We start from the raw sequence: 19,356 nt of genomic DNA on the forward strand, positions 1-19,356 counted from the left end.
GGACTTGCACTCACGCGCACGCACACACACACTCTTATCCAGCACTCAGTACGAAGTCTTAAGCTTCAGTCCTACTGTGGGAGTGGAGGAGGGTAAATGTGGGAAACAGGGGCCCTTATGTTTTGAAAAGAGTGAGAAAGTCTCTCAATGTAGTCCCTAGTTGCCCATGCTAACAGAGAGAAACCTGACTTGCCTCACAGTCTCACAGTGTAACCAGCACCCAGGAATGCAGGGTTTGGGCCTCCAGAACAGTTGATGGCAAAAGTCTAGAACTCCTAACGTCATTTCTGATTCACTCCCCACCCCCCAGGGCTACCTGCACCAGCTCCTGACTTTAGGTTTGCCACCCTCGTTCTAGCCCAAGCTCAGACCTGATGTGACAGATGTGGCTTCTCCTGATGAGCTTTGGGCCCTTGTCGCAGATGCTGTGGAGGCCTCACCTTGACCATTCCCTTGCTCGTGGACCCCATGATGTCCAGTTTCCCGTAGCTGCAACTTGCTGCCTGAAGAAGGCTTTCTCTAGCTACTTAAGCCCACTGAGCTGGTTCCCGGAGCAAGCTATGCCAGGGGGTTAAGCCTCACCCTCCAGCAGCCCTCCACTAATGATGGATGGGAATTGGGGTGAATAAAACTCCAACTTCCTCATTCTCTGAAGGAGAGACAACTCTGAAGCGTGTTCCACCCCATGTCCCAGAGGTCCCTGGTGGGGCTGAACTCCAATTGCTCACAGGGGTCACTGACCCATCAAAGCACCCACTGTCACTACCATCCCTTTTCTGACACATTCCTGCTCTCATACTGACGTTTTCCAGGATAACCTCCCAAATAAACTTGACTCAGGATCTGCTTTGGGGCAGTCTAGCCTAAGACAGCCTTCTTTCTTATCCTATAGAGTAAAATACTACTCACTAACCACATTATTATGTCAGACACAATATTTATTTCACATTAGATCCCTGAGATGGGTGCTGTTTTAACCCCCACTTTACAAATGAGAAAATGGAGGCCACAGAGCCAGCCAGTGGCAGAGCCAGGATTTGAACTCAGATCTTTCTGGCTCCAAAAGTTCTGCCTGCCCTATCATATGACACTCACCTGGCTCCTTCCATCCTGGATCTCTTTCCTGCAATCAAGCCTTGGCCACAAAGACAGAAGGAGGAATGGCTGACCACTTACTGTGACACCAATTATCGCCACATGTAAAGAACAGGAAATTGTAATTCAGGAACTGAGTGTACCAAGACAGCTGGCTTCAGCCCACAGAGGCAGGCAGCACTATTATTTTAAGAATCCTTCCGGGCACAGAAGAGCAGCCTTTGTGTCTGTGGAGGTTGGTACAGTGATGGTGATGCCCTCCCCATCAATAGACTGTGTAGGAAGACCTATGAAAAATGGAAAAACCCAGCTTGGACCCTCTCTGGTCTACTACTCCTAGTACAAAGTAGAGGACTAACAACCTGGGGATCTGGCTTCCAATTCTCAAGCTTCCCTTTATAGTCTGTGTAAAGTTTGGTTTTTTACTTCCTTGCACTGGACCTCAGTTTCATGGGTTACATGTACTAAATCTATGATGGTCCCACCAACTGTAGCAGGCTGAGTGAATTTTAAGTGTTGGGTGCTCCATTTGGACGTTTTCCCATAATGTTTGGCCTGTGGCTCACTCCAGATACAACTTCATCTTCAGATAAGGTAAATAAGATGATAGTCAGGTCCCATCGTGGGATCAAAGGAAACACATCATTGGCCAAAAATATATTTGTATTTTGTGCTTACTCTGGTGTGAGATTCTAGAAAAGATGAGCATTGGTTCATATCTGCATTCAAACAATCAACAGTACTTTCAAGCATACCTTTGTCCTAGGCCCTGAGCTTGGCGTCATGGGTACAAAAATAGATAATACAAGGCCATAACCCCAAGTGGCAGGAAACACCATGGAAAGCGACTAGCAGGAATGAGTGTGAAGGAAAAGAACCTGGACTCTCTCTGCTTATCCTGAGAGATGGCCTCCGTGAGTCCCCCTCTGGTGAGGAATAAAGCATAGCAGCTCTGTCAAAGAAGGTAAGCTCCATCCGAGGAGAGGTCATTGCTTGCAGTATTGCAGAGGGGAGAGGCTCTCCCAGGAGAAGCAGGGAAAGCTTCATAGAGGAGATGATATTTGAGTGGAGCCTTGAAAGGAGCACAGGACTTCAGCAGCTGGAGATGGGAAGAGAATATTCTAGGCAAGGCAAATGTATGCAAAGTCCCCCAGACATTGCCCAGGGCACAAGTTGTTTCAGTTGGATGCAGCAGAGGTTATCTGAAAAGAAAAGGATATAGGAAGAAAGACTGGAATAGACTGTTCAGATCATATGAGAAAGCTTCTGAATTCAGACCAAGGAGCATGCAATTCAGCAGGGAATCGGTAGATGAGCCCTAGCAGTCAGGGTTCTGAATTCCAAGCCACAGAAATCAATTCCAACTAACGTTAGCAAAGAGAAGACTTTATTAGAAGGATACGCTAAAGCTCATAGAATTGAAGGGAAAGCTGACCAACCAGACCTCAGAAAATACAGGAACCAGGAAATCTAGAAGGAAATAGTGATAGGGAATAATAAACAGCATAATAGTCAGGTTTTGCTGCAGTAAAGCTGCTTAACAAATAGTCCTCAAAGCTCAGTGACTGACAACCACAAACCTTTTATTTTTCTTGTTCATGGGTCTGAGGATCGGCTGGGTTGGCTCCCTTTCAGGCTATAGGTAAATTCGGGTGTGCAACACATGTCTCCTCATTCTCCTTGGGCCAGTGGCTACCTGAGGCTTGTCCTTCTGCAGCAGAGGGTGGAAGAGCAAGCCAAACCACAGAAGAACATTCAAGGTCTCTTCTCCTTTTCAGTAATGCTGAATGATATTCCCTTGGCCAGAGCAAGTCCTGTGGGGAAAGAGAAGGGAAAATAAGAAGGAATGGGAATCTTGGGAATCTGCGATGGGTGTGTAAGTGAGTGAGTGTGTGTGTGTGTGTGTGTGTGTTTGGGAATGGATTGTTTCAAGATACTAGTAAATAGGGGCAGTTTGCCAGTAGGATTACAACACTGGAGGCCAGAAGTTTCTGCTTCCCTCAGAAACTGAGTGAGTCCACTTTTCCCTACTTCTGGCCACACCTCTCCTTCTGAGGACCGAAGTAGAACACCCTGGAGGTATTAATATAACCCTTAACCTCACAGCATGGGAGGCCCCTTGAGGATTTTTATACATTCTTACTCAGACCCAAGTGATAAAGCTGACCACCCCCCAAACCCCCACCCAGGGAGCAGCCTTCATGCCCAAATTCTTTTTTTTTTTTTTTGAGAGAGAGAGAGAATGAGACAGAGGGAGAGAGTGAGAGCAAGCAGTGGAGGGGCAGAGGGAGAGGGAGAGAGAGAATCCCAAGCAGGCTCTATGCCCAGTTCAAAGCCAGACACGGGGCTCGATCTCACGAATGGGAGATCGTGACCTGAGCCAAAGTCAAGACTCAGGTGCTTAACTGACTGAGCCACCCAAGCACCCCAATGCCCAAATTCTTGAGTGAAGAATTGAACCCTGGGGCAATATTGACCACTGGGAGCACCAGGGATCCCAAAAGACAAAGCTACCTATCTCAGATCCCTCAGGGGATAAGAAATAGGGGAGTTAGAGCCTCCTTTCTGGGCTCAAGTAGAAAGCACTCAGCTTCTTGTCACTCCCAGGATGGGGAGCAAAGCTCCTGGTTGCACCTGAAACCATCCCTCACCCCACCTCTGCATCAGGGCTCTGCAAACCTGTGGTTCCCCTGGGAGGGCTTCTGGCTATGGCATCTCACTGGGTGCTATGCCTCTGGCTGGTCTCTAGTTCAAAGCTAAAAGTTCTCATTCCAACTGGTGATTTTCCTCCCTTAGCCAGGCTGAGGCTCATGTTTCTATAAGCAGAGCCCTGGTTGCTAGGTGACATCCTGGCTCCTCGTTCCGGAGGCAACCGAGGCAGAAATGAACTGAAGAGATTTGAAGCTTCCACTTTGAAGACAGAATATGAAACCTGAAAGAGGAAATAAGACCCTAACTTAATTGGAGGGTTACATAACAACCAGACATGGCTCTCATGTCCTCCCCGCTACCCTGCCAAGACCAGTGGGATATATTTAAGTGTATTTTTCAAAATAGGAAAAAAAATAGTAGCAAGTTGAACTGATAAATATAGTTGGCTCTTTTGATTGGGAGAGGAAACTTCTAATTACATCGCTTTTCTAAGCTCCATCAATCAGATCTACACCTTCATTAGCCTCTGAGTCATTAGTGGAACTTATTGAAACAATTAGAACTGCACAGAACTGCAACCATCAGCATCTCTGACAGCTGCATCGGGGATTTAAACTTTTCATTAAAATTGGATGGAGCCTCTTGCAAATCAATAAGGAGTAGATGAGCATTCCAAGTGAAAAACGAGCAAAGAATGTGAATAGACAACTTACAAAAGAACCATGAATGGACAATAAACAAATGAAAAAATTTCCCAACTCATTAGCAACTGTGAAAATACATTAAAATAATAATGAGAAAGCATTTTCATCTATTAAGCAAGTATTCTTTAAATGATAATATACAGGATAATATACAGTAAATGTGCTATTTTGATGCACTGTTGGTTCAAAGGCAGTCAAAGGAGACCTTTCTGGAAAGCAATGTGGCCACATATTGAAAGTCTTAAACATATACACAACTTTTGGCCAAGCAATGTGGTGTCCTCATTTACAAAATGTTCACATAGCATTATTTATAAAAAGGGAGAAATTTGAAAAAATATGTATCTAACAGTGGATATTAGTTAAGCAAAAAGAAATCATTTAATTACATGCAAACATATTCTCAAGATTGGGAAAGGGAAAAAGAAGGTTATAAAGTCGCATGCACTTTATGAATCCATTTCTGTAAGATGAAAAAGAAAACTATTTATGTTCATATAGAATACTGTTAGCTCGGGTTGACAAACGTTCTTGATTCATGGAAACTTTAGTGCCTCCGAAGTTCTCTCATGGAGCCCCTGGACACTGCTCCCTGCCCTGAATAAAAACCCGACAATTGAGTTTATTAAGTAGTTAGCTCCAAACAATTTAACAGTAGTAGTTTTTATGGTGTTGGGCAGATGTTGCTATGTTTCCGTCAGGTACTTAAAACACCCTGTGGCACCCCTGTGAGTTTATTGCAGAGCCCTGGCACATACTTTGGAAACGGAGCAGCTATAAAGCTAAAGGTTACCTGTGGTTCAGTTCTGGATCCCAAGCTGCGTGTGTTTCCACATTGGCTCTCTCGCTTGCTAATGAGTGACCCTGTGCAGACTATCTTCCCGGTGCCTCAGTTTTCTCCTCTATCAAGTGGAGTGCAGGTGACTTTGAATTTTTTCTTTATACTTTTTTTTTTTTGCATTTTCAAAATGTCACACAGTAAACATGTATTGCTTTACTCTTTCTTTCTTTCTTTCTTTCTTTCTTTCTTTCTTTCTTTCTTTCTTTCTTTCTTTCTTTCTTTTCTTCTTTTCTTTCTTTATTTTTAAATCAGAGAAAGTAGCGTCGTCAGCTCCCCCTGTCCTGAGTGCTGTGCACAGGCAGGACAGAGAGTGGAACAGGTAACACACCTGGAAGGCGTTGAGGGCATTCTCCTTCTGCAGACAGTAGTGCCTTGGTAATTATGCATGAAGAATGTCCCTCTGTGCTACCTTGGGACAGAAGGACTTCTCATGGGCATCTTATTAATTACAAATGGTAGAGGGCATAACTCCCTCCCCAACCTCAGGTAGTTCGGCATTTGCCTCTGCTCAAGCTGTGCCCTGTGCTGGGAGCACCCTCGCCCCTCCTTTGCCTGGCCACTTCCCACACTGATCCGTACTCGCTCCTCCTGCTCAGTCTTGGATGAGCTCGGAGGATGTCCTCTGACAACCTCTACTTTATTGAAATATTCCTTGTCTGTGTCTATTGCTGTCTTTTCATCTCTCCCTCCCCCCGGCACTTCATGCTTCCTTGGGGCAAAAGCTGCATGCGTCTCATCTGCCTGGCATTCAGTGGGTGCTTCACAAATGCTTGTTGATCTGCTCATCCCCTTCATGGAAGGCGGGAGGCTGTGTCACATGGGGATTTACATTTGTAAATTCACATTCCTTGGGAACAAGGTTACTCTTGGCATAACCAACTTTGACCAGAAGCTTACGGGTCCTGCTTGAGGGTTGGGTATGGAGCGGACTGTCCCCTCGGGGTATGTCGGTGGGGGCACTTTATAGGATCACTGGGGAAACCAAGCCTTTGGCCTGGGCCTGGAGAAGCACTGACCATTTCTAAGAGTGACTAGCTAGCTAGAAGGGGCTGATCGCTGGGATGCGAGGCATCATGTCTACTCGCAGGCCATGCAGAAAACGTTGCTGTCTGCTCACTCAGCAAATGATGATTAAGCACCTGCTGTAGACACAGCCCTACACCAAGATCGAGAAGATTAGCAGGTAGGGTTTGAATCTTGAAGGGGAGACACACACACCGGTAACTCTAAGATGTCAGGCCATGGTTGCTGGGACAGAGGCATGAACAAAGCCCTTTGGGGACCAAGGCAGGAGACAGGGAGAGTCTAGAGGAAGGAGGGGACTCGTTTGGCATGATGGGTAGCTGAGACTCTTCCACCTGGAGAGGGAGAGAAGAGGGGGAAGAAGGAGGAGAAGGGTCACGGGCAGGGGAACGGCAGGGACAAAGTCATGAGTGTGAGGCATGTTGAGGAGGGAGGGGCCCAGTGCAGCAACTGCCCAGTTTCTGCCTGGGGTCCTCCCCATCACCCGCTTCTCAGGGGATGTGTCCAGTGAAAAAGATGAAAAAGATGGCCTCAGGCCAACTCAGCGCTCACGGCTTTGCTCTCCGAGTCCTGGGCAGTGGGCGGTGGCTTCCAGGGCCAGCACCCAGTGAGGCAGATCCCAAAAGGGTCAGGTCCAAGTGCCGACGTATGGGAGACACACATGAAGCTCCCCAATCCAGAAGCACTTCCTGGAGGTCCTGAGACAAGCCCCCAGGATGGGATCCCAGGGACATGGCGTCTCTACTTCCTACCACCACTCCCAGTGTGGACAGCCAGGGCCTCTCATTAGGTGTCTCAGGGACAGAAAAATGTCCCCCCTGCTGCTTCTTTATTCTACCTCCCACAGTACCCCTCCTGCAGAGCAGCCTCCAAACAAATGGGTCTGTTCAATTAAACAGAATGAAATCTTCCCAGTTTATATGGGATAGGGATTCGAAGGATAAGGAATCTGAGTAGCTGTTTGTGTACTTATTAACTTTTTCTTTATTTCAATATCTAATACACATTTATTATAGAAAATTAGAAAATGCAACAAGTAAGCATAAAAAAATTGGGGCACCTGGGTGGCTCAGTTGGTTAAATGTCTGAGTTCAGCTCAGGTCATGATCTTGTTTGTGGGTTCAAGCCCCACGTCGGAATCTGTGCTGACAGCTCAGAGCCTGGAGCCTGCTTCAGATTCTGTGTCTCCCTCTCTTTTTGCCCCTCCCCCACTCATGCATGCGCGCGTGCGCTCTCTCTCTCTCTCTCTCTGTCTCTCTCTGTCTCTGTCTCACTTGTTGTCTCTCTCTCAAAAGTAAATAAACTACAAAAATTAAAACATTGCATTTCTACCACTTAAGGATTACTTTTGTAACTTTGGTCTAGAGCATACCTTTTGTGGTGGATGAAACTATTGGTCCCGATTCTCCACTCCCCTGTAGTTGTATTAAATATCCACACCTTGTCATGGCTTCATAGCAGGTGGACTAAACTTCCCTGCCCCTTGATTTCAGACCTGGTTTCGTGACTTGCTTTGGCCAAGGGGGTGTGAGTAGACATAATGAACTTAGACGCTTGAAGTGTGCTCGTGTGGCTGGGTTTTCCAATTCTCACTCGTGCCTTTCACCAAGAGTAGGACATGCCTCAGGCAGGTGTTGGTCTAAGGTATAGACCTGGTCTCAGCCTGAAGTCCCACCATGGCCACCCTAGGTAAGTCCAGATGACCAGCAGATGAGAGAATATGGAATAAATGCTTATTATGGCACACCACTGACATTTTGGGGTTATTTTGTGCATCATATGTGGCAACTAGTGACCCATACGCTCTTCGAGATCTTTTCCTCTGCACAATTTTTAACCGAACTGAGATTATACTCTAGTTTTGTAGGCCACTTGTTTCGATTCTTGTACTTAGCTTAATTTTTATGTTAGCTAATGTTGAAACCATATTCAAATTTCTCCAGTTGACAAAGAAAATATCTTTTACAGCTGGCTTATCCGAACCAGTTTCAAATCAAGGCTCTGACCTTGCATGTGGTTATGTCCTTAAATCCCTTTTAACCTAGCACAGTCCCCTTTGGGATGACACTGGCATGTTGCAGATCAACATTTTGGCCGAGTACAACATCAGTGATGCTGTGTGCTTTAGAGCACACCACTTTGGGATACCTTAATATCTGGACCACCCTTTTGTGAAGATCTCACATACAAGATACGGCAGGGCTGAGGCTAAGGCCTGAGTCAACCAGTAAACGTACAAGCCAGTTTAGATTTAGACAGAATTACTTACACAGGCAGTGAAAGAAGTATGCTGAACGTGCCAGCATGCCATGGTCCCCAAGAGGAACCACATTGAAACTACACAGGCAGGTGACTGCGGGTGAATCATGGGACCCTGTTGGTGGACTAGCCAAGGGCAGACCACAGCCAAGCAGGGATGCATGCAGGATTCAAAGGCAGGGAGAGGCAGGGATGAAACAGAAGGCCACATTCCTTATCAGAACCTGGGTGGCGATGAGAAGCTCTTTCATGGCAGCCTCCCAGGGGAGAGAGGGAGGCCAGTGGGAGATGGCCTCATGGCAGCTCCTTACAAGCCTTTCATCCGTGTTCTGAAATCGCAAGACATTCTGCCAAGACCAGATTAGCTGCCACTCAAGACTTTGCCTGTGTGGATACATTCAAGGTCACCAAGACCCTTGGTGGCGCCATCTTCCTACGTCTTCCCAAGCGATCCTAAGGTTGCCTGTTGAGTGAAGGTGGTGACGAAGACCTGAATCTCCCACTGAAGTGATCTGTGGGATGCTCCTATGTCACTCCATGAATGTTCAGTTCCCTGTCCACCGTATGTGGAGGATGGTAGCGGCGACGCATAAAGCTTGCCTGAATCACCATTTCAATAGTGTCAGTGAGACAGTGGTCTGCTCTTCCTCCTGTGTCTGCTACCTGGCATTCTGGGAAGTAAGCTTTCCCTCAGCCTCTGAGGTTCTCCGGAGCCTCTGAAATTAAGTTCCTACTGAGAATGTGGGATTAATGCTTGATTTCTACAACTGCATATTCCGATTTTTATTATTAAAAAAATTCAAAGATATAAAAAAAGGAAGGAATGGTACTGCAAACACTCTTCTACCCATGACTCAGATTGAAAAATTGTCAACACTGACTGTATTTGCTTTATCTCTGTGAGTGTATATTTTATTTTTCCTGAAAGTAAATTGCAGACATCATTACCCCTTATTACCTCAGCAAGCATTTCCTCAGAACAAGGATATTTTGCTACATAAACACAGTGCCCTTATAACTCCCCAGATAATTAATATTAATCTCTAATATTATATTCATCATATAAATATATATAGCTCAACATTAGACTCAAATTTAAGTTTCCCCAATTGTTCTCCAAATGTCTTTTATGTGTTTTTTTTAAACAAAATAAAACCAGAGTCCAATCAAATTTCATGCATTACATTGACTTTGTTTAGTTTATTTTAATCTAGACAATCCTCTTCCCCCAGTGGCTTTGATTTTAAAGTTTATTTTATTTTGAGAGAGAGAAAGAGCTGGGAGGGGCAAAGAGAGAGAGAGAGAGAGAGAGAGAGAGAGAGAATCCCAAGCAGGCTCTGCTCTGTCAGGCACAGAACCCCTGACGTGGAGCTCGAACTCATGAACTGTGAGATCGTGACCTAGGCTGAAATCAAGAATCAGACACTTAACCAACTGAGCCACCCAGGCGCTACTGGCATCGATTGTTTCTTTTAAGGGTCTAGGCCAGTTGTCTTGTAAAATGTCTCAAATTCTGTATTAATCTAACTGGCTTCTTCATGGGTCACTTGACTGCTATTTCCATAGATTTTTTTTCAGATTCAAATTATGTCCAAATGCTTGATGAGGTCCAACTTAAATATTTCTGGCACCCACAGGTAATGTTGCATCCTTCATACTGCGTCTTCTCAGGAGACACGTAACCTCAGGTTGTCGTTCTATAAGGGGTGCTGCGTTTAAGTGGCTATTTAGGTTAGCAATGACCACAGTTCTTCCTTGTAAAAAGCACATTTCCCCTTTGTGATTAGTGAGTAATCTATGGGGTGATACCTTGGCACAGTGTGAATATGTGTTCTCCAACTGCCTTTCACCGTTCGGGTTGAGCATGTAAAAATAGTGGTCTGTCCGTACGACAAGGGAGGTGGGCACTGCAGTGAAGTATCTACAAGTCAAGGAACATTGAGGACTGCCAGCCCCCACAGGTAGCTGGAAGAAGCATGGAAGGATCCTCCCTACAGGTTTCAGAGGGACCATGGCCCTGCCGACACCTTCATTTCAGACTTCTGGCCTCCAGAGCTCGGGAAATTAGTGTCATCTAGAAGAAAGAATGCTGTACTGGGAGTTGATCCAGATTCTAGCCTTCTTACTAACAGCCCATTGACTTCTGAGTCTCTGTCTCCTCGTCTATGAAAGGGACTCTACATTTGTCACACTTACTTCAGGGTTGGGGTTGTAAGGATAACTACCTCTGTGTGTCAAAGGAGACATTGTTTGCATAGGGACTACGTAAACAAATACAGGCTTAAAATGAATCGAGAATTATATGGGGTGTTGCAAAATGATGCTTTGCTTTTCTTCTCTGTTTATTAGCTGACTTTTTTTTTCTGTAAGGAAGAGCTTTCTCTCACCAGCTAGGGATGAACTAAAGCTCCTACACACACAAGAAAATGAAGCTACATATCTTTTTTGTCCTTTGATTATCAATTTTCAGAATAAGGACTTGATATATTAGTTATCTCCAGTAATGACAATTGAATTTTTTCTTTTATCTTTTAAAAATGATTACTATACACCCATGTGTCTTCGTGTATTCAAAGTTTTATAATAAATTACAGTCATTATTCTTTTTTTTTTTTTCGTGCTCCAATGATCTCAAGTCTGACCAGTGGCAAGCCCTTCAAACTTGACTCCCATGACCTGTCTTGATGTGTACCTCGTCATGACCCTCATCAACTTCACTTTTAATTAATAGAGCAGTGCACCACAAGTGAATCACAATGTAAACTATGGACCTTGGGTGATAATGACACATCAGTATAGGTTCATCCATTGTGACAATGTGCCACTCTGGTGTGGGATGTTGATAGTAGGGGAGGCTGTGCATGAGTGAGGGGCAGGGGATACAGGAGAACTTGGTACCTTCTGCTCAATTTTGCTATGGGCCTAAAACGTCTCTAAAGTATTTTTTAAAAAAGAAATACATTAGTTTTAAATTATGAAACATTGAGCAATTAATAATTATAGAGAATAAAAGAATATAATATAGAAATATTTCACCCATTCTTCTGTCCTTCTCTCCTTCCTCCCTGTCTCTCTCTCTCTCTCTCTCTCTCTCACTCTCTCTCTCCCAGCCCCTTCCTGGAGGTTATCACCGGGAGCACAGGACTCTGTGGTACATGCACCCAAGATGTACTATGTGAGTATAAAAAAGAATGAAAAAGCCCTCCATGCGCTAAAATGGAGTGATTGCAGAATGTATTGTTAGCGTGGGGCGGGGTGGGGGAAGGCACAGAACAATATATATAAGATGTTGGTTTCTGTAAAAGAGAGGAGAAAACAGAATGCGCATTACTTACATACCTATATCCATTTGCTTAGTTTTACAAAAAGAAACACTGGAAAGATAATCAAAATGGTTGCCCGTTAGAGGTAGGATGGGGAAAATAATGGAGGGGATGGGAATAGAAATGAGGCTTCTCTGAAAATAGCTTTTTATATCATTTGGATTTAACTGCACAAAAATTTTACATATTCACAAAATAAAGTTAGAGAAGAAAAAAGCAAACTTTGAAACTGAAAACAAATTAGGCTCGAGGAACCCAACTGCATAATAAATTAGTAAGAGCTATGCCAAGAAAAAGGGTTTTCAGACATCTTTGACATGGTTTTCTGACAGTCTGTTCTTTGTGAGATGTATTCCAAGACCAGAAAGAACTGCAAGAAAATACTCAACTTCACTTGGTAGTTTTATTAGGAACATTCTGTTTTAATTTGTGGACAGTTTTAGGTATGTTGTAAGATAAAGCAAAAAGGTAAATACCTGAAACTGTTTTCTGTATATTATAGAATAAAGCAATTAATTAAACATATTCTAATATTATTAGGGGCCAAACGTTTTCAGGGTAAAAGAAAAGAGGTCCAAATACAAAATAGAATAGATTTAATAGAAGCTCTTCATTGTTAAATTTGAATTGGAGTAAATATGAACCCATGATTTGTATGTGTGTATATAAATATGTATAAAATCCATAAAGGACCTGACAGAATGACCTGTCTCAGTTTTAAAACACTTGTGTGCTGGGAACTCCCTCAGTTATATAAAAATATATATCTATTTATATATGATAGTTCTGTGCACTGAAAGGGCCTAGAAGCAGTGAGTACCCCAAGCACCTAGATCTTTAATTCTAAACAAAATTCCCACTCAAAAGAACCAGGGCTCCTCAGGGTCAGGACTGGGGCAGGGAACTATGAGCAGAGTCTGAAACATCTTGTTGGTCCAGAAAATAAGCAAATGCTTAAAGACTGCAGGGTACGATGTTTGCTGGGATGGAGGGAGCTCCCAGGACATGGGGCTATTCAGCTTGAAACCTGGGACAAGTTGGTCACTCGGTCAAGTCTTCTCCAGACAGGCATTTGGATTATTTCCAGGTTTTTGTTTTTTTTTTTTTTTTTTTTGCTAATGTAAATAATGTCACAATGACAAACCTCTTGTTTGTTTTGTATTTGTGGATGTGCATATTCAAGGTAGATTCCCAGCAGTGGAATTCCTGGGCTAGAGGGTAAATACACCTGTCCTTTTGTTAGATGTTGACAAATTCTCCTCCACGGAGGTGGTTATGCTGTTTGGCCTCCAATTCTTTGTCCTGGTAGTTGGATCTGACCCACCAGGGACGGAACATCTTATGCCGTAGTTAGGAAGATAAGTGACTGCCATTTATTTCCAGGGAGTATAAATGACGGTCATCAGCTTCTTTCCTAGATAATTATCTTGATAGCAGGAGAAGGAGCGAGGAGGAAAAGATGCTTTGACATCTTTGGGGGAGGCTCTAAGTCCGGATTTTCCCTGCATCCCCGTTCTGCCTGGGTTTCTGGAACTCTGACACGCTACTCAGGCAAGATAACAGACTCCAAGCCTACAATTCCAAGCCCATTCTCTTTCAATACCCAGACCCTTGTCACTAGTTAACACAGGGCATTCTCACCCAGGTCTGCCTTTTTGGGCCCTCAGCTTATTTGGGCTGTTGAATTGATACTGGGACCACATACAAGGGCCTCCCTTCTCTGTCCTAGCCCTCTTGTTGCTAATCAGGGCACATGCTTCTCCCTTTAGCACTGCCAATACCTAGGACAGGAGCTTTTTGTCCATGTACAAAGCAACAGAAGCCTCCCCAGTGCAGCTGTTTTCTTTTCTTTTCTTTTTTTTTTTTTTTTTTTGCTTCCTCCCAGCAAATAGAGCATTTACATTTTCATAAGCATACCTAGATTTTATGAAACCTCAAACAAATTCTGCAAGGAAATAAAGCAATTGACATTACAGCTATTTTGTCCCAGTCCTCATGGAAACCTCTCATTCAGTTACGTGAGGTTCCAGGCCTGGCTACGGCCCTAGGACAGGCTGTGTCTGCATGACCCCAGGGGCTCTGGATGTGGCACCGCTCTCCCTCTCCCCTAAGAAAGCATGGTGTTAATGTGAATGAGCTAGATGTATAAGGGGTTACAGAAATCAACCTTAAAGCATGAAGTTGAGTGAAAGAACAAGTTGCAAAAGCAAATAGAGTATCTATTGAAGGCCCACAAAGCACTACATCATTCATGGAGACATCTGCACAGGACCGGTATACAGGGGCCACTGCTGGGAGAGCCGGTTGGTTTCTGGCTGCTTACTGCTGTGATGGGTGCCAGGCCCCATGCAGGTTGTTAAATATCTTGATATTGTGTCCCCCTCCAACAGTGGCACAGCGTGAAAACAAGCACAGAGAAGTACACAACGTTAGGGTGGTGGGTACTTAACACACGGCAGAATGGAGGGAAATGGTTCGCAGGTTAGAGGATTTGACTTTGCCTATAGCTCACTTTGTTCTTTCTCTTTTCTGTTGTTAAGGATATGAAAAAAATATGTGCAGACATTAGCATTCGTTAAGTGTGTATCTGGCTGCTTGTTCTATTACTCTCTCTATATTTTTTCATATACTCTAAATATTGAATTATTTGTGTACATATATATTTTAGAGAGTGGAGAGAAAGCCTGAATGCAAAACAGTGAGAATGGGTTATGGGAATAGACTTAAAACCTCTCTAATTTGTCTACAGGAGAGGGAGGAGGAGGGATACGGAGTCTATTCATCCACAAATACCTGCCTTTTAACTCTGTTAGTCACAAATTCCCTGCAATCCCAACAGTCGGCCAGGAGGTTGGTAACACATCAGGTGCTCACTGACCACTGAGAAGCCTGAAGTCTACCTGTAAGCTCTGACATGGAAAGTCCCCAAGATGAGAGAAGCCATCACTGGGCGACACCGGCAGTTGTCAGCTGCGGTGACTGATTACCTCTGGGAGGGGGTTGGGAGGGACAGAGGGAGCGGTGGAGGACTTTCACATCTTATTCTTTAGAATTGTGCTTAGTTGTGTTTGATGTTTCATAGTAAGAATGAATGAATGCATTGCTTTTAAAATTAAAATAATCTAAAGTGGTGAGGGTCACAGGAGAGGTACAGGCAAAGAGCCTTAAAGGAAACAAGAAAGGCCCCATGGAGGAGATGCGGGGGCCCTGAGGAATAGGTAGGACCTGGAATACAGAAGCAGGGGAGGCGAAAGACAGCAGGGCAGAGGCATCGAGGTAAGAAGCAGTGGTGGCTTCAGGAAGGGAGTATGGAGCTCTCCTGGGAAGGACCTGGTAAATACACCGGGGCCAGATTAGGCTGGACTTTGGATTTTCAGGCTGGGCAGTCTGGCTTCCACTTCTCTGCTGCTTCCCCTCCCTGGAAGAATCAGACTACTGCCCAGGGGGGCTATGGTTGCCCAAGTGTGACTGGGCCCCACAGACCTAAGGTGAGATCTGCCCAGAGGTCGCTGGGAGATGGGCCAAGGCAGAGGCTTCTCTGTCATTCTCGGTCTCCCATGAGCAGCCCTGGGTGCCACGTTCCCGGAAAAGGAGGTGGGTGGGAGAGGGAGGGCAGGCGGACAAGTGCATTCTTACTGAGCTATGATCAACTGCTGGGCACATGGCCTGGGGCCTGGAATGAAACTAGGAAACCATTAATTTATATAATCTGCTAATTAAGCTAATTGTCTGAACAGCACTTTTTTTGTATAGTCATCATAAAGAGGCATAATGAGCATAAAAACAAAGGGTCTTTCTTTTTTTTCTTTTCTATGTCTTAATCATCACTTCAAATATCCCTCCCTGCCTGGTTGCTATAATTATAGGCTCTCGGTACAAAAGTGAAGCTGGTTTCCAGAGGATGTTGAGTTCACATCCCTGTTCTGCCAGAAAGCTGGCCCTGTCCTATAGAAGCTTCTGAAATTAGGAATGCTTCTCTCTGCGCGCAGAGTTCCTTGGATGCCTTTTGATCACACAGAGACAGATATTTCAGAATGCCAAGAGACAGAGACAGAGATTCCTCTCCCTACGCAATGGAGAAGTCATATTGTGATAGAAAAACATGGTGCTGTAGTGGACACCATGGGTGCTAGGCGGATAGTGTTCTTCCGAGGACTGTAGAGCAGAATGCAGGATGCCGTCACCATGACCCCAGAATGTTCTGGAACCCTTGGTAAGAGGTCCACTTGTGGGTGGTGATGGAAGAATAGGTAGAATGGACAATTCTGTGCCCACACCCACTGAGAAGATCATCTCTAGGCAGTGTTGTCAGCGTTCACCCTTGGAAACGCTTGCCACTTCTAGGCACAATGTAAGCTTGACTTTATCAGCCATCTTTGTTGAAAGGCTGCCCATCCAGAGCCCATTTGGCCTGCATCAGGGAGGGAGTAGGAAGAAACAGGGAATTAACATCTCTCTGAACCAGCCCTTATGGGCAGTGACTGACAGATGTGAATACCTTAGCTCCATCCCCCTTGGACCTCCATATCCCAGAGTTCCTTCTTAGGATTGGCTCCAGTTACCCACTGCAGTAGCTGGCTGAATAGCACACCCTTACTGGCTACCTCCTCTGCCCAAATTCCTTTCTCCCTCACCTTCCCATGCTCCCTCCACCTTCCATGTAAACTACTCGCTCTCAAATCCTTAACTCAAGATCTGCTTCTGCAGGAGCTCAAACCAAGACCCCCTGCGCAAACCTTGCTGTGGGCAGCTCCATCCATAAACCACCACATTTGATCATTAGATTCGGCTCAGCTCCTCAGTCCTTGCTGAAGTCTCAGCCTTCTGAACTTGGCTGTGGGTTTTCCACTGTGTTCTGCATCCTTGGAGGTGCCCCAGGAACCTCAATGGGCAAGGGAAGCAGGTAGTTCTGGGGACCCCTCACCCTGAGCCAACCTGAATAGTTCTGCTTTAATCTGTTATACATATGGATTTAATCTGCAAAAAGGCTTCTGCCATTGCCGCTGGAGAAATAAAGACTGCAATCACTGAGCAAGCCCAGTGCTCACCCCAGCATGAGAATCTGTTGATTCTTAATGAGCTAAGGATTTCAAGTTTACAAGCCTCCACCTTTGCCAGCCCATCAGAGTGTGGGGTGTCACCATGGGAGAGGTCTGCTGCCCTTGCCCCATGGCCACCACCTTGGCACAGCATAGCTATCCTCACTTCCTGTTGCCTGAGTGAAGAATATAGTCCATTGTCATTTATGCCTTCTGAAGAGGATCCAGAAAACATCTGTCTCTCTTCCTGTATCTCTAGCCCACACGTCCATGTCTTCCCTCATACAAACTCCTTCCAATCCAGTTAAATGGACCATTCACTCTGATTTTCAGGGACACTTTCCTTATTGGCACCTGTGTTAGGCAAAATCATGGCCCCCAAAGGTGGCTACTCTTTAGTTCTGGGAACCTGTGACTCTTTTACCTCATATGGCCAAAGAGATTTTGCAGAATTTGTGATTAAATTAAGGATCTTAAACTGGGGAGATTATCCTGGATTATCCAGGTAGGTCCCTGTCATCACAAGAGTCCTTCCAAATGCAAGAATAGAGAAGGAAGAGAAGGGAGCAGAGTCAGAGATGTGCTAGCAGAAGCAGAGCTCAGTTGAGGTGGAAGGGCCATGAGCCAAGGAATGCATGTAGTTTCTAGAAGCTAGAGAAGGCAAGAAGGTGGATTCTAGAGATTCCATAAAGGAAAGTGGCCCTTCTGACACCTGGATTTGAGCCCAATGAGATCTCTTTCAGACCTCTGACCTCCAGAACTATGAGATAGTAAGTTTGTGTTGTTTTAAACCACTGAGTTTATGGTAACTTGTTATAGCAGTAATAAGAGACTAATACATGATATCTGTGCTGTATGCTATTCCCTCTGGCCCCAATACCCTCCCGTCTTCCACCCCACCCCATTCCCACCAAGTTCCCTACTTTCTGGGTGCCATGAAACTTCACTTGTTCCTGCCTCTATCTCCAGGGTCATCCACCCATTAGGCATCTCTCAACACAATCCCCAACTTCCATAGCTCCAAGCCCCAGGGTTGCTCTTCTGGCTTTCAAACATTGCAGCCAATAGAAACAATTTTTCCATTTTGCACAACTGATGCAGACTGACATTTTGAAGAATTTTATGAAAGAAGAAAAGGAGGGGATGAACTCTCAAAACACAAGCATGAGAAAGATTGGTGACATACTCAAGTATAGGCTTTTAGTCTAAAAATTCAGTAGAAACAGGGGCACCTGGGTGGCTCAGTTGGTTGAACATTTGACTCTTGATTTTGGCTTATGATCCCAGGATTGTGGGATTGAGCCCAGAGTTGGGCTTCACGCTGAGTATGGGTTCTGCCTTGGATTCTCTCTCCCTCTCCCTATAACTAACCCCCCCCCCCCTTAAAAAAATACAATAGAAGTAGCAAAAAACTGCATTAGGATCCTGAGGTTTCTGCTTGGAGCAAGCCTAATGCACTATCCTGACTTCCTGCCCTGCTCCTCCCTGCGTAGATCTGTCCATGGCTTCCAGATGCTACCTCACCCTTCTTGGAGCTACCCGAAGCCCTCTGAAACTTCCTCCCCATTTCTGGGCTCACACCTTCAGGACCCCATTAGCTCACTCACTTTCAGTCTGAGGGGCTCGACCAGGTGGCAGCCTTAGGAAAAGCTGATGTCCACAATGGCAGTGGGTACTGTATAACTTATTATCCAAACTGGGACACTTTGGGTAGTGAAAGGAGTTGTTAATATTTGTGCTTGGAAAAAATGGGGTAAAGTCAGCTGTTGTGGGCAAACCAGGCCATTTGGCCACCCTGGCAATGAATGGTCCGACTCTTCCTGGAGGACCCAGTTGGGAGATTCAGGGCTGTGAATCTCCTATCTTTCTGCCCACATACCGGAGCTGACAGAGGAAACAAAGCTAACCTCACTCAGACACAGGAGACAGCCAGCCAGACACCAACAACACTAACGATCCTCAGTGAAGGATTGTTCTAGGGGAAAATGTGCTTTGTGCTCAGATAAGGCCGGAAAACCTGGCTTACATAAAAACGAGAAAGTTTTGGTCTTTAAGTCAGGACTTCTCGGAACCCTTAATCCTCCAGTGTGGGTCATGCAGCTCCAAGAAGAAAATACAGTGTGCCATGTTTCCCTCACAATAGCATGGCTACCTTCCAGAAATCCCATATGGCACCTTGAGGGATAGTCAGAGGCAGATCTGAAGTAGCAGAGTGGCTCAGATTCTCTGATTCGGGAAATCCCAGTTTCCCTTCACTTGGGAAGGCCCCAGAGATCGGTGGCCTATCCCTAAAGAGTCCTTGGGACCCTGCAAACCATCCTTCTCCAGATGTGTGGGAAGGTGTGTAGGGAAGGGGAGGGGCAGTTCTCAGGCACTGAGTGCAGACTTGTACCAGGTAAACTCCACCCAGAGTTGGGGCA

This window comes from Panthera pardus, unplaced genomic scaffold (assembly GCF_024362965.1).
Source record: "Panthera pardus isolate Hobbes unplaced genomic scaffold, ASM2436296v1 HiC_scaffold_16, whole genome shotgun sequence".
NCBI lineage: Eukaryota > Metazoa > Chordata > Mammalia > Carnivora > Felidae > Panthera > Panthera pardus.